The following is a 14,468-nucleotide window of genomic DNA, read 5'->3' on the forward strand; positions in this document are numbered from 1 at the left end:
AACAACATCGACCAGAGATCAGACACCAATCCATTATAAAATACTATAGACGGTATAGACACAACAACATCGACCAGAGATCAGACACCAATCCATTATAAAACTCTATAGACGGTATAGACACAACAACATCGACCAGAGATCAGACACCAATCCATTATAAAACTCTATAGACACAACAACATCGACCAGAGATCAGACACCAATCCATTATAAAATACTATAGACGGTATAGACACAACAACACCGACCAGAGATCAGACACCAATCCATTATAAAATACTATAGACGGTATAGACACAACAACATCGACCAGAGATCAGACACCAATCCATTATAAAATACTATAGACGGTATAGACACAACAACATCGACCAGAGATCAGACACCAATCCATTATAAAATACTATAGACGGTATAGACACAACAACATCGACCAGAGATCAGACACCAATCCATTATAAAATCCTATAGACGGTATAGACACAACAACATCGACCAGAGATCAGACACCAATCCATTATAAAACTCTATAGACACAACAACACCGACCAGAGATCAGACACCAATCCATTATAAAATACTATAGACGGTATAGACACAACAACATCGACCAGAGATCAGACACCAATCCATTATAAAACTCTATAGACACAACAACACCGACCAGAGATCAGACACCAATCCATTATAAAATACTATAGACGGTATAGACACAACAACACCGACCAGAGATCAGACACCAATCCATTATAAAACTCTATAGACACAACAACATCGACCAGAGATCAGACACCAATCCATTATAAAATACTATAGACGGTATAGACACAACAACACCGACCAGAGATCAGACACCAATCCATTATAAAACTCTATAGACACAACAACATCGACCAGAGATCAGACACCAATCCATTATAAAATACTATAGACGGTATAGACACAACAACATCGACCAGAGATCAGACACCAATCCATTATAAAACTCTATAGACAGTATAGACACAACAACATCGACCAGAGATCAGACACCAATCCATTATAAAACTCTATAGACACAACAACATCGACCAGAGATCAGACACCAATCCATTATAAAACGCTATAGACAGTATAGACACAACAACATCGACCAGAGATCAGACACCAATCCATTATAAAACTCTATAGACAGTATAGACACAACAACATCGACCAGAGATCAGACACCAATCCATTATAAAACTCTATAGACACAACAACATCGACCAGAGATCAGACACCAATCCATTATAAAACTCTATAGACACAACAACACCGACCAGAGATCAGACACCAATCCATTATAAAACTCTATAGACACAACAACACCGACCAGAGATCAGACACCAATCCATTATAAAACGCTATAGACACAACAACATCGACCAGAGATCAGACACCAATCCATTATAAAACGCTATAGACGGTATAGACACAACAACATCGATCAGAGATCAGACACCAATCCATTATAAAACTCTATAGACACAACAACACCGACCAGAGATCAGACACCAATCCATTATAAAACGCTATAGACGGTATAGACACAACAACATCGACCAGAGATCAGACACCAATCCATTATAAAATACTATAGACGGTATAGACACAACAACATCGACCAGAGATCAGACACCAATCCATTATAAAATACTATAGACGGTATAGACACAACAACATCGACCAGAGATCAGACACCAATCCATTATAAAATACTATAGACGGTATAGACACAACAACATCGACCAGAGATCAGACACCAATCCATTATAAAACTCTATAGACGGTATAGACACAACAACATCGACCAGAGATCAGACACCAATCCATTATAAAACTCTATAGACACAACAACATCGACCAGAGATCAGACACCAATCCATTATAAAATACTATAGACGGTATAGACACAACAACACCGACCAGAGATCAGACACCAATCCATTATAAAATACTATAGACGGTATAGACACAACAACATCGACCAGAGATCAGACACCAATCCATTATAAATACTATAGACGGTATAGACACAACAACATCGACCAGAGATCAGACACCAATCCATTATAAAATACTATAGATCGACCAGAGGACACCAATCCATTATAGACACAACAACATCGACCAGAGATCAGACACCAATCCATTATAAAATCCTATAGACGGTATAGACACAACAACATCGACCAGAGATCAGACACCAATCCATTATAAAAACTCTATAGACACAACAACACCGACCAGAGATCAGACACCAATCCATTATAAAATACTATCTATAGACACAACAACATCGACCAGAGATCAGACACCAATCCATTATAAAACTCTATAGACACAACAACACCGACCAGAGATCAGACACCAATCCATTATAAAATACTATCGGTATAGACACAACAACACCGACCAGAGATCAGACACCAATCCATTATAAAACTAGACTATAGACACAACAACATCGACCAGAGATCAGACACCAATCCATTATAAAATACTATAGACGGTATAGACACAACAACACCGACCAGAGATCAGACACCAATCCATTATAAAACTCTATAGACACAACAACATCGACCAGAGATCAGACACCAATCCATTATAAAATCTAGACACAACAACATCGACCAGACGGTATAGACACAACAACATCGACCAGAGATCAGACACCAATCCATTATAAAACTCTATAGACAGTATAGACACAACAACATCGACCAGAGATCAGACACCAATCCATTATAAAACTCTATAGACACAACAACATCGACCAGAGATCAGACACCAATCCATTATAAAACGCTATAGACAGTATAGACACAACAACATCGACCAGAGATCAGACACCAATCCATTATAAAACTCTATAGACAGTATAGACACAACAACATCGACCAGAGATCAGACACCAATCCATTATAAAACTCTATAGACACAACAACATCGACCAGAGATCAGACACCAATCCATTATAAAACTCTATAGACACAACAACATCGACCAGAGATCAGACACCAATCCATTATAAAACTCTATAGACACAACAACACCGACCAGAGATCAGACACCAATCCATTATAAAACTATAGACACAACAACATCGACCAGAGATCAGACACCAATCCATTATAAAACGCTATAGACGACCAGAGTATAGACACAATCCAACATCGATCAGAGATCAGACACCAATCCATTATAAAACTCTATAGACACAACAACACCGACCAGAGATCAGACACCAATCCATTATAAAACGCTATAGACAGTATAGACACAACAACATCGACCAGAGATCAGACACCAATCCATTATAAAACGCTATAGACAGTATAGACACAGCAACATCGACCAGAGATCAGACACCAATCCATTATAAAACTCTATAGACAGTATAGACACAGCAACATCGACCAGAGATCAGACACCAATCCATTATAAAACTCTATAGACAGTATAGACACAGCAACATCGACCAGAGATCAGACACCAATCCATTTAGCTACTGATCTGACATATTGGATGGGATCCAAGCATTCTATGGCAATGGAACTTCTCTTTTGTTAATCGATTTGATTGGTGAGCAAACTAATGGCAACCAATAAATGTTACTGAAGTGAAAACTGAAGGGATGATTATAATTATTTTGTATTACATTGCATTCAATTTAATCCAAATGTTTTTAATCAAATCCTACTCAACGGAGAGGCAGGGTCCTCCTCTCGGCAGACTCATGTTGGTTATTGATTATTAGTTTGGGTTGTTGTATTGTTGTTCTCTTCTGTTGCTCTGATGTTTTTTCTCTCTCTCTCTCTCTCTCTCTGTCTCGCTGTCTCTCTCTCTCTCTCTCTCTCGCTGTCTCTCTCTCTCTCTCTCTCTCTCTCTCTCTCGCTGTCTCTCTCTCTCTCTCTCTCGCTGTCTCTGTCTCTGTCTCTGTCTCTCTCTCTGTCTCTCTCTCTGTCTCTCTCTCTGTCTCTCTCTCGCTGTCTCTGTCTCTCTCTCTGTCTCTGTCTCTCTCTCTGTCTCTGTCTCTCTCTCTGTCTCTCTCTCTCTCTCTGTCTCTCTCTGTCTCTGTCTCTCTCTCTCTCCTTCTTTCTCTCTCTCTCTCTCGCTCTCTCTCTCTCTGTCTCTGTCTCTGTCTCTCTCTCTGTCTCTGTCTCTGTCTCTCTGTCTCTGTCTCTCTCTCTCTGTCTCTGTCTCTGTCTCTGTCTCTCTCTCTCTCTCCTTCTTTCTCTTTGTCTCCCTGTCTCTCTATCTTTATTCCTCTCTCTCTCCATTTTCCACTTCCGTCACATGGTTGATTGGTAGTCTATGCAATGGAAATCAATCGTAAGTATCTAATTGTACACTCATACAATCCTACATGATGTACTACCGCAGTACAAAATATACTGGACAAAACCACCTTTTTGCTTTTATACAGCAAATGTACAAGTTGTTTTAGCCATTCATTCTGGTATTATTAATTCCCTGCTGGAAGGGCCCTTTGGGGTTCGGAAAAGAGTGGTAAGAATAAATTGTAAAAAAAAAAAGTATTTTTAAAGTTGCCATAGTAGCCTATCGAAGTAATCAGACCAGATATTTTAATATATTTCACTTTGACTATATTTCACTGCTTTGCTTAAGTAAAACTTTTTTAGAAATTCTTCGATTACCATGAAAATACTTTTAAAGAGTATTTTCATGGCAAAGTACTATCTAGTAGTAGTAGTAGTAGTAGTCGTTGTTGTTGTAGTAGTAGCAGTATTGGTAGTATTAGTAGTAGTATTAGTAGAAGTAGTAGTAGTAGTAGTAACGGTAGTATTAGTAGTAGTAGTAGCAGTATTAGTAGTAGTAGTAGTATAGTAGTAGTAGTAACAGTAGTAGTAGTCGTTGTTGTAGTAGTAGTAGTAGTAGTAGTAGTAACAGTAGTATTAGTAGTAGTAGTAGTAGTAGCAGTATTAGTAGTAGTAGTAGTAGCAGTATTAGTAGTAGTAGTAGTAGCAGTATTATTAGTAGTAGTAGTAGTAGTATTAGTAGTAGTAGTAGTACTAGTAGCAGTAGGAGTAGTGTAGTAGTAGTAGTAGTACCAGTAGCAGTAGTAGTAGTAGTGTAGTATTAGTAGTAATATTAGCAGCAGTAGCAGTATTAGTAGTGTAGTAGTAGTAGTACTAGTAGTATCAGTAGTAGTATTAGTAGTAATAGTAGTAGTACTAGTAGTAGTAGTATCAGTAGTAGTAGTAGTATCAGTAGTAGTAGTAGTAGTAGTAGTATCAGTAGTAGTAGTAGTAGTAGTAGTATCAGTAGTAGTAGTAGTAGTATCAGTAGTAGTAGTAGTAGTAGTAGTATCAGTATTAGTAGTAATAGTAGTAGTAGTAGTATCAGTAGTAGTAGTACTAGTATCAGTAGTAGTAGTAGTAGTAGTAGTAGTAGTATCAGTAGTAGTAGTAGTAGTAGTAGTATCAGTAGTAGTAGTAGTAGTATAGTAGTAGTAGTATCGGTAGTATCAGTAGTAGTAGTATCAGTAGTAGTAGTAGTAGTATCAGTAGTAGTAGTAGTAGTATCAGTAGTAGTAGTAGTAGTATCAGTAGTAGTAGTAGTAGTAGTATCAGTATTAGTAGTAATAGTAGTAGTAGTAGTATCAGTAGTAGTAGTAGTATCAGTAGTAGTAGTAGTAGTAGTATTAGTAGTAGTAGTAGTAGTATTAGTAGTAGTAGTAGTAGTATCAGTAGTAGTAGTAGTAGTATCAGTAGTAGTAGTATCAGTAGTAGTAGTAGTAGTAGTATCAGTAGTAATAGTAGTAGTAGTATCAGTAGTAGTAGTAGTAGTATCAGTAGTAGTAGTAGTAGTATTAGTTGTAGTAGTAGTAGTAATAGTAGTAGTAGTAGTATCAGTAGTAGTAGTAGTAGTATCAGTAGTAGTAGTAGTAGTAGTAGTAGTAGTAGTATCAGTAGTGGTAGTATCAGTAGTAGAAGTAGTAGTAGTATCAGTAGTAGTATCAGTAGTAGTAGTATCAGTAGTAGTAGTATCAGTAGTAGTACTGTGGACTGACATTGAGCCTGTTTCCAGCACCATGTGGTGATAACATGTACGATGAGGATGGGAAGAAGCTTCCTCCTTGTATCCCCGGAGCCTGGCTCACTCCAGCCATCATGGCCTGCTACCTGCTGGTTGCCAACATCCTCCTGGTCAACTTACTCATCGCTGTCTTCAAGTAAGTCGTGGATCCCACTTCTGACACCAGCGTAACGGAACGGTAGGGAGCAGCACGAGGTCTGAAATGAAGTCATAACTTTGTGGCGAGCAGTCGGTCCAATGAAAACCCTCTCCATTCAGGGTGCGATAATCACAGTCATTACAGACATTACAGACAGCTACAGTCATTACATCATGCATTATGCATTCATGTAGTTGACTGTGTTGTGGTGTTGTGTAGGAGACCTGGGGATTTAACCTGGTTCATCTATGTAGTTGACTGTGTTGTGGTGTTGTGTAGGAGACCTGGGGATTTAACCTGGTTCATCTATGTAGTTGACTGTGTTGTGGTGTTGTGTAGGAGACCTGGGGATTTAACCTGGTTCATCTATGTAGTTGACTGTGTTGTGGTGTTGTGTAGGAGACCTGGGGATTTAACCTGGTTCATCTATGTAGTTGACTGTGTTGTGGTGTTGTGTAGGAGACCTGGGGATTTAACCTGGTTCATTTAGGTAGTTGACTGTGTTGTGGTGTTGTGTAGGAGACCTGGGGATTTAACCTGGTTCATTTAGGTAGTTGACTGTGTTGTGGTGTTGTGAAGGAGACCTGGGGATTTAACCTGGTTCATTTAGGTAGTTGACTGTGTTGTGGTGTTGTGTAGGAGACCTGGGGATTTAACCTGGTTCATGCATGTAGTTGACTGTGTTGTGGTGTTGTGTAGGAGACCTGGGGATTTAACCTGGTTCATTTAGGTAGTTGACTGTGTTGTGGTGTTGTGTAGGAGACCTGGGGATTTAACCTGGTTCATTTAGGTAGTTGACTGTGTTGTGGTGTTGTGGTGTTGTGTAGGAGACCTGGGGATTTAACCTGGTTCATTTAGGTAGTTGACTGTGTTGTGGTGTTGTGCAGGAGACATTGGGATTTAACCTGGTTCATCTATGTAGTTGACTGTGTTGTGGTGTTGTGTAGGAGACCTGGGGATTTAACCTGATTCATGCATGTAGTTGACTGTGTTGTGGTGTTGTGTAGGAGACATTGGGATTTAACCTGGTTCATTTAGGTAGTTGACTGTGTTGTGGTGTTGTGGTGTTGTGTAGGAGACCTGGGGATTTAACCTGGTTCATGCATGTAGTTGACTGTGTTGTGGTGTTGTGTAGGAGACCTGGGGATTTAACCTGGTTCATTTAGGTAGTTGACTGTGTTGTGGTGTTGTGTAGGAGACATTGGGATTTAACCTGGTTCATTTATGTAGTTGACTGTGTTGTGGTGTTGTGTAGGAGACATTGGGATTTAACCTGGTTCATCTATGTAGTTGACTGTGTTGTGGTGTTGTGAAGATTTAACCCTGTTGGTAAAAAACAGCTCCCTGATTGATCCGCTTTTTCCGTCCTGACCTCTGACCAACAGCAACACCTTCTTAGAGGTCAAGTCCGTCTCCAACCAGATCTGGAAGTTCCAGCGTTACCAGCTGATCATGAAGTTCCACGACCGGCCCCTCCTCCCTCCGCCCCTCATCATCTTCAGCCACATCTACATCGTTCTGAAATACGTCTGTCGTCGCTGCAAGAGGAGAACAGAGGGAGAGCAGGACGACGGGGACAACAAAGGACTACGTCAGTGGTGTTCGGGGATATTGGTTGACTTATTGGATGACTGGTTGATTGGTTGACTCTGATTGGATGACGGTTGATTGATTGGTTGACTCTGATTGGATGACTGGTTGATTGGTTGAGTGATTGGTTGACTGATTAGTTGAGTGATTGGATGACTGGTTGATTGGTTGAGTGAATGGATGACTGGTTGATTGGTTGACTGATTGGATGACTGGTTGATTGGTTGACTGATTGGATGACTGGTTGATTGGTTGACTGATTGGATGACTGGTTGATTGGTTGACTGATTGGATGACTGGTTGATTGGTTGATTGATTGGATGACTGGTTGATTGGTTGACTGATTGGATGACTGGTTGATTGGCTGATTGATTGGATGACTGGTTGATTGGTTGACTGATTGGATGACTGGTTGATTGGTTGATTGATTGGATGACTGGTTGATTGGTTGACTGATTGGATGACTGGTTGATTGGTTGACTGATTGGATGACTGGTTGATTGGTTGATTGATTGGATGACTGGTTGATTGGTTGACTGATTGGATGACTGGTTGATTGGTTGACTGATTGGATGACTGGTTGATTGGTTGATTGATTGGATGACTGGTTGATTGGTTGACTGATTGGATGACTTGGTTGATTGATTAGGTAGCTGGTTATCTGGCTGAAATGGTATTCTGGCTGGCCAGCCGGTTGGTTGGCTGTCTGGTTGGTTGGCTGGGTTGACTGATTGGATGACTGGTTGATTGGTTGACCGATTGGATGTCTGGTTGGTTGTCTGGTTGGTTGTCTGGTTGGTTGTCTGGGTTGACTGATTGGATGACTGGTTGGTTGTCTGGTTGGTTGTCTGGGGTGACTGATTGGATGACTGGTTGGTTGTCTGGTTGGTTGTCTGGGGTGACTGATTGGATGTCTGGTTGGTTGTCTGGTTGGTTGTCTGGGGTGACTGATTGGTCCTTCCGAGACTGATGTCAGTGCGTTCTACCAGGTTTCAGAAGCAGTTGAACTCCACCAACCCCGGGCTCCAGCGTGTCACGTGTGTTTCTCTCTCTGACAGAGCTGCTGCTGAACGCTGACGAGCTGAAGGCTCTGTATGACTTCGAGGAGCAGTGTGTGGAGGAGTATTTCAGAGAGAAGGAGGACGAGGAGCAGTCGTCTGACATCCGGATCACATCGGAGAGGTCGGAGACCGGACAGCTATGGTCTTTCCTCTTTGGGGGAACTACTTACATTTAAATTAGCCTTGTAGAACTGTCTCAGTATTCGCTACGGTTATTCATATTTATTAGTAATACATTTGGTGTAATCCCAATACATTTGGTGTAATCCCAATACATTTGGTGTAATCACAACACATTTGGTGTAATCCCAATACATTTGGTGTAATCCCAATACATTTGGTGTAATCACAACACATTTGGTGTAATCACAATACATTTGGTGTAATCATTTAGTAATACATTTGGTGTAATCACAATACATTTGGTGTAATCATTTAGTAACACATTTGGTGTAATCCCAATACATTTGGTGTAATCCCAATACATTTGGTGTAATCCCAATACATTTGGTGTAATCACAATACATTTGGTGTAATCATTTAGTAACACATTTGGTGTAATCACAACACATTTGGTGTAATCCCAATACATTTGGTGTAATCCCAATACATTTGGTGTAATCATTTAGTAACACATTTGGTGTAATCACAACACATTTGGTGTAATCATTTAGTAACACATTTGGTGTAATCACAACACATTTGGTGTAATCATTTAGTAATACATTTGGTGTAATCACAATACATTTGGTGTAATCACAATACATTTGGTGTAATCCCAATACATTTGGTGTAATCACAACACATTTGGTGTAATCATTTAGTAATACATTTGGTGTAATCATTTTGTAATACATTTGGTGTAATCCCAATACATTTGGTGTAATCACAACACATTTGGTGTAATCCCAACACATTTGGTGTAATCCCAACACATTTGGTGTAATCCCAATACATTTGGTGTAATCACAACACATTTGGTGTAATCATTTAGTAATACATTTGGTGTAATCACAACACATTTGGTGTAATCCCAATACATTTGGTGTAATCACAACACATTTGGTGTAATCACAATACATTTGGTGTAATCATTTAGTAATACATTTGGTGTAATCCCAATACATTTGGTGTAATCACAACACATTTGGTGTAATCACAACACATTTGGTGTAATCACAATACATTTGGTGTAATCACAACACATTTGGTGTAATCCCAATACATTTGGTGTAATCATTTAGTAATACATTTGGTGTAATCATTTAGTAATACATTTGGTGTAATCATTTAGTAATACATTTGGTGTAATCATTTAGTAATACATTTGGTGTAATCACAATACATTTGGTGTAATCACAACACATTTGGTGTAATCATTTAGTAACACATTTGGTGTAATCACAACACATTTGGTGTAATCACAACACATTTGGTGTAATCCCAATACATTTGGTGTAATCACAACACATTTGGTGTAATCCCAACACATTTGGTGTAATCACAATACATTTGGTGTAATCCCAACACATTTGGTGTAATCCCAACACATTTGGTGTAATCACAATACATTTGGTGTAATCCCAATACATTTGGTGTAATCACAACACATTTGGTGTAATCATTTAGTAATACATTTGGTGTAATCATTTAGTAATACATTTGGTGTAATCCCAATACATTTGGTGTAATCACAACACATTTGGTGTAATCACAACACATTTGGTGTAATCACAACACATTTGGTGTAATCACAACACATTTGGTGTAATCCCAATACATTTGGTGTAATCACAACACATTTGGTGTAATCCCAATACATTTGGTGTAATCACAACACATTTGGTGTAATCACAACACATTTGGTGTAATCACAACACATTTGGTGTAATCGGCAGGGTGAGTAAAGAGTTGTGGTACCGTTGACTCTCTCTCCTCTCAGGGTGGAGAACATGTCGATGCGTCTGGAGGAGGTGAACGAGAGGGAGCACTCCATGAAGGCTTCCCTGCAGACGGTGGACCTACGACTGGGTCAGCTGGAGGAGTTCTCTGGACGTATGATGAACGCCCTGGAGAAGCTGGCCGGGGTGGACCACAACGACCTGGTCAGAACCCAGTCGGGGGTCTCCTCGGTCTGCGACACGTCCTCTCTGCTCCGTCACAGCTCAATCAACAGGTTCAATAACAACTGTAATGACTCCAGATGAGAAAGACGGAATGGTCTGCTCTGTCATGTACAGGACAGTAGTCTAGTGTTTAAGACTGAATGGTCAGCTCTGTCATGTACAGGACAGTAGTCTAGTGTTTAAGACTGAATGGTCTGCTCTGTCATGTACAGGACAGTAGTCTAGTGTTTAAGACTGAATGGTCAGCTCTGTCATGTACAGGACAGTAGTCTAGTGTTTAAGACTGAATGGTCAGCTCTGTCATGTACAGTAGTCTAGTGTTTATGACTGAATGGCCAGCTCTGTCATGTACAGTAGTCTAGTGTTTAATAAGGAATGGTCAGCTCTGTCATGTACAGTAGTCTAGTGTTTAATAAGGATGATTATCAGTACAGTAGTCTAGTGTTTAATAAGGATGATGAGAGGATGATGTTTACTGATGATCAGTACAGTAGTCTGGTGTTTAATAAGGATGATGTTTACTGATTATCAGTACAGCAGTCTAGTGCTTAATAAGGATGATGAGAGGATGATGTTTACTGATTATCAGTACAGTAGTCTAGTGTTTAATAAGGATGATGAGAGGATGATGTTTACTGATGATCAGTACAGTAGTCTGGTGTTTAATAAGGATGATGAGAGGATGATGTTTACTGATGATCAGTACAGTAGTCTAGTGTTTAATAAGGATGATGTTGACTGATTATCAGTACAGTAGTCTAGTGTTTAATAAGGATGATTATCAGTACAGTAGTCTAGTGTTTAATACGGATGATGAGAGGATGATGTTTACTGATTATCAGTACAGTAGTCTAGTGTTTAATAAGGATGATTATCAGTACAGTAGTCTAGTGTTTAATAAGGATGATGATCAGTACAGTAGTCTAGTGTTTAATAAGGATGATTATCAGTACAGTAGTCTAGTGTTTAATAAGGATGATTATCAGTACAGTAGTCTAGTGTTTAATAAGGATGATGTTGACTGATTATCAGTACAGTAGTCTAGTGTTTAATAAGGATGATGTTGACTGATTATCAGTACAGTAGTCTAGTGTTTAATAAGGATGATGTTGACTGATTATCAGTACAGTAGTCTAGTGTTTAATAAGGATGATGAGAGGATGATGTTGACTGATTATCAGTACAGTAGTCTGGTGTTTAATAAGGATGATGTTGACTGATTATCAGTACAGCAGTCTAGTGTTTAATAAGGATGATGTTGACTGATTATCAGTACAGTAGTCTAGTGTTTATTAAGGATGATGAGAGGATGATGTTGACTGATGATCAGTACAGTAGTCTAGTGTTTAATAAGGATGATGTTGACTGATGATCAGTTCAGTAGTCTAGTGTTTAATAAGGATGATGTTTACTGATGATCAGTACAGTAGTCTAGTGTTTAATAAGGATGATGTTGACTGATTATCAGTACAGTAGTCTAGTGTTTAATAAGGATGATATTTACTGATCTGTCTGTGTGTCTGTCTGTCCATCAGCTCTGACGGCTACAGTCTGTACCGGTACCACCTGGAGATGGGAGATGACACCCGCTCTGAGACTGGGGACATCAGGAGCCCTGAGAGGAAGGGGAGCCAGAGGAAGGTGGTTGAGAGGAAACGGAGTATGAGAGAAACCACGACCAGCATCACGGCCTCTGTGAAGGAGTACGGAGCCACGTTAGACGTGGTGGGCCCCAGAGAGAGGAATCATTCCAGCTCCAGTGTCTCTGTCTGCGAAGGAGTGAAGGAAACCCCAACCCAGAGGCCTGAGGTTCCTACAGAGCCTTCTCCACCGCCCTGCAGCCCTGCAGCCTCGATGGACGCGGCCCTGGAGAAGGCAGGCGTGACCACGGAGAAGATCAAGCTAGAAGCAGCCATCTCATATCCTCTGGAGAGGGTCAGGTCCCTGCAGTACCAGTCACCAGAGACCCACAGTGACTGTCTCACCTCCAGGCCCAGATCCAGGAGCACTATGGTGTACAACCCAGCGGATGGGGGAGATGAGGGGGCTACTTGGGCCACAGACGTCAACAACCCCCTCACAGGGGAACAGGAAACGGTTACCTCCAGATCTCCGACCATGGGTCACTGGGCAGCGCGCTTCGAGTACAAAGTCCACCCCTGCTCGTTCGGCCACATGCCCAAAGTCTCCATGGAGAAGCTAGTCCCCACCACCACAGATACAAAGGACGAGGCAGAGGCCAAAGAGACAGACGGTGAACCACAGGAGCCAGGGAAGAGCCAGCCAGAGAGCAACCAAGATGGAGGTGAGGAGAAGCAGGAAGCGGAGGCTAAAGATACTGGTGGAGGCCTTCTGCTTGTGCCAGAGGACAGGATGTATCCATCACTGAGGTCTAAGAGCCTGAACACCAACCCCAGAAAAGTGAAGGCCAGAGGGGACTGGGCACAGAGAACCAAGTCAGACAGTAGTGTAAAAGACCTAACAGCTATGTTAGTAGGGACTGGGGAGACAGAGACAGAGGTAGAGACTGACAGGCAGTATTAAAGACCTAACAGCTATGTTAGTAGGGACTGGGGAGACAGAGGCAGAGACTGACAGACAGTATTAAAGACCTAACAGCTATGTTAGGAGGGACTGCGGAGACAGAGACAGACTGGCAGACAGTATTAATGACCTAACAGCTATGTTAGGAGGGACTGGGGAGACAGAGACAGAGGTAGAGACGGACATAGAGACGGACAGACAGTATTAATGACCTAACAGCTATGTTAGGAGGGACTGGGGAGACAGATACAGACTGGCAGACAGTATTAATGACCTAACAGCTATGTTAGGAGGGACTGGGGAGACAGAGACAGAGGTAGAGACAGACATAGAGACGGACAGACAGTATTAATGACCTAACAGCTATGTTAGGAGGGACTGGGGAGACAGATACAGAGGTAGAGACAGAGGTAGAGACTGGCAGACAGTATTAAAGACCCAACAGCTATGTTAGGAAGTACTGGGGAGACAGAGGTAGAGACTGACAGACAGTATTAAAGACCTACCAGCTATGTTAGGAGGGACTGGGGAGACAGAGACAGAAGTAGAGACTGATAGACAGTATTAAAGACCTAACAGCTATGTTAGGAGGGACTGGGGAGACAGAGACAGAGACAGAGACTGACAGACAGTATTAAAGACCTAACAGCTATGTTAGTAGGGACTGGGGAGACAGAGGTAGAGACTGACAGAGAGTATTTAAGACCTAACAGCTATGTTAGTAGGGACTGGGGAGACAGAGACAGAGGTAGAGACTGACAGGCAGTATTAAAGACCTAACAGCTATGTTAGTAGGGACTGGGGAGACAGAGGTAGAGACTGACAGACAGTATTAAAGACCTAACAGCTATGTTAGGAGGGACTGAGGAGACAGAGATAGAGACTGACAGACAGTATTAAAGACCTAACAGCTATGTT

General features: G+C 41.0%; 1 pseudogene; it reads left to right on the top strand.

The window, feature by feature from the left end:
* The window catches only part of LOC135565441 (transient receptor potential cation channel subfamily M member 1-like), a 63,249-nt pseudogene extending 49,640 nt beyond the window's left edge, over nt 1–13,609 (top strand).
* Nucleotides 13,610–14,468: the final 859 nt, after the last annotated feature.

This window comes from Oncorhynchus nerka, linkage group LG27 (assembly GCF_034236695.1).
Source record: "Oncorhynchus nerka isolate Pitt River linkage group LG27, Oner_Uvic_2.0, whole genome shotgun sequence".
Classification (NCBI taxonomy): Eukaryota; Metazoa; Chordata; class Actinopteri; order Salmoniformes; family Salmonidae; genus Oncorhynchus; species Oncorhynchus nerka.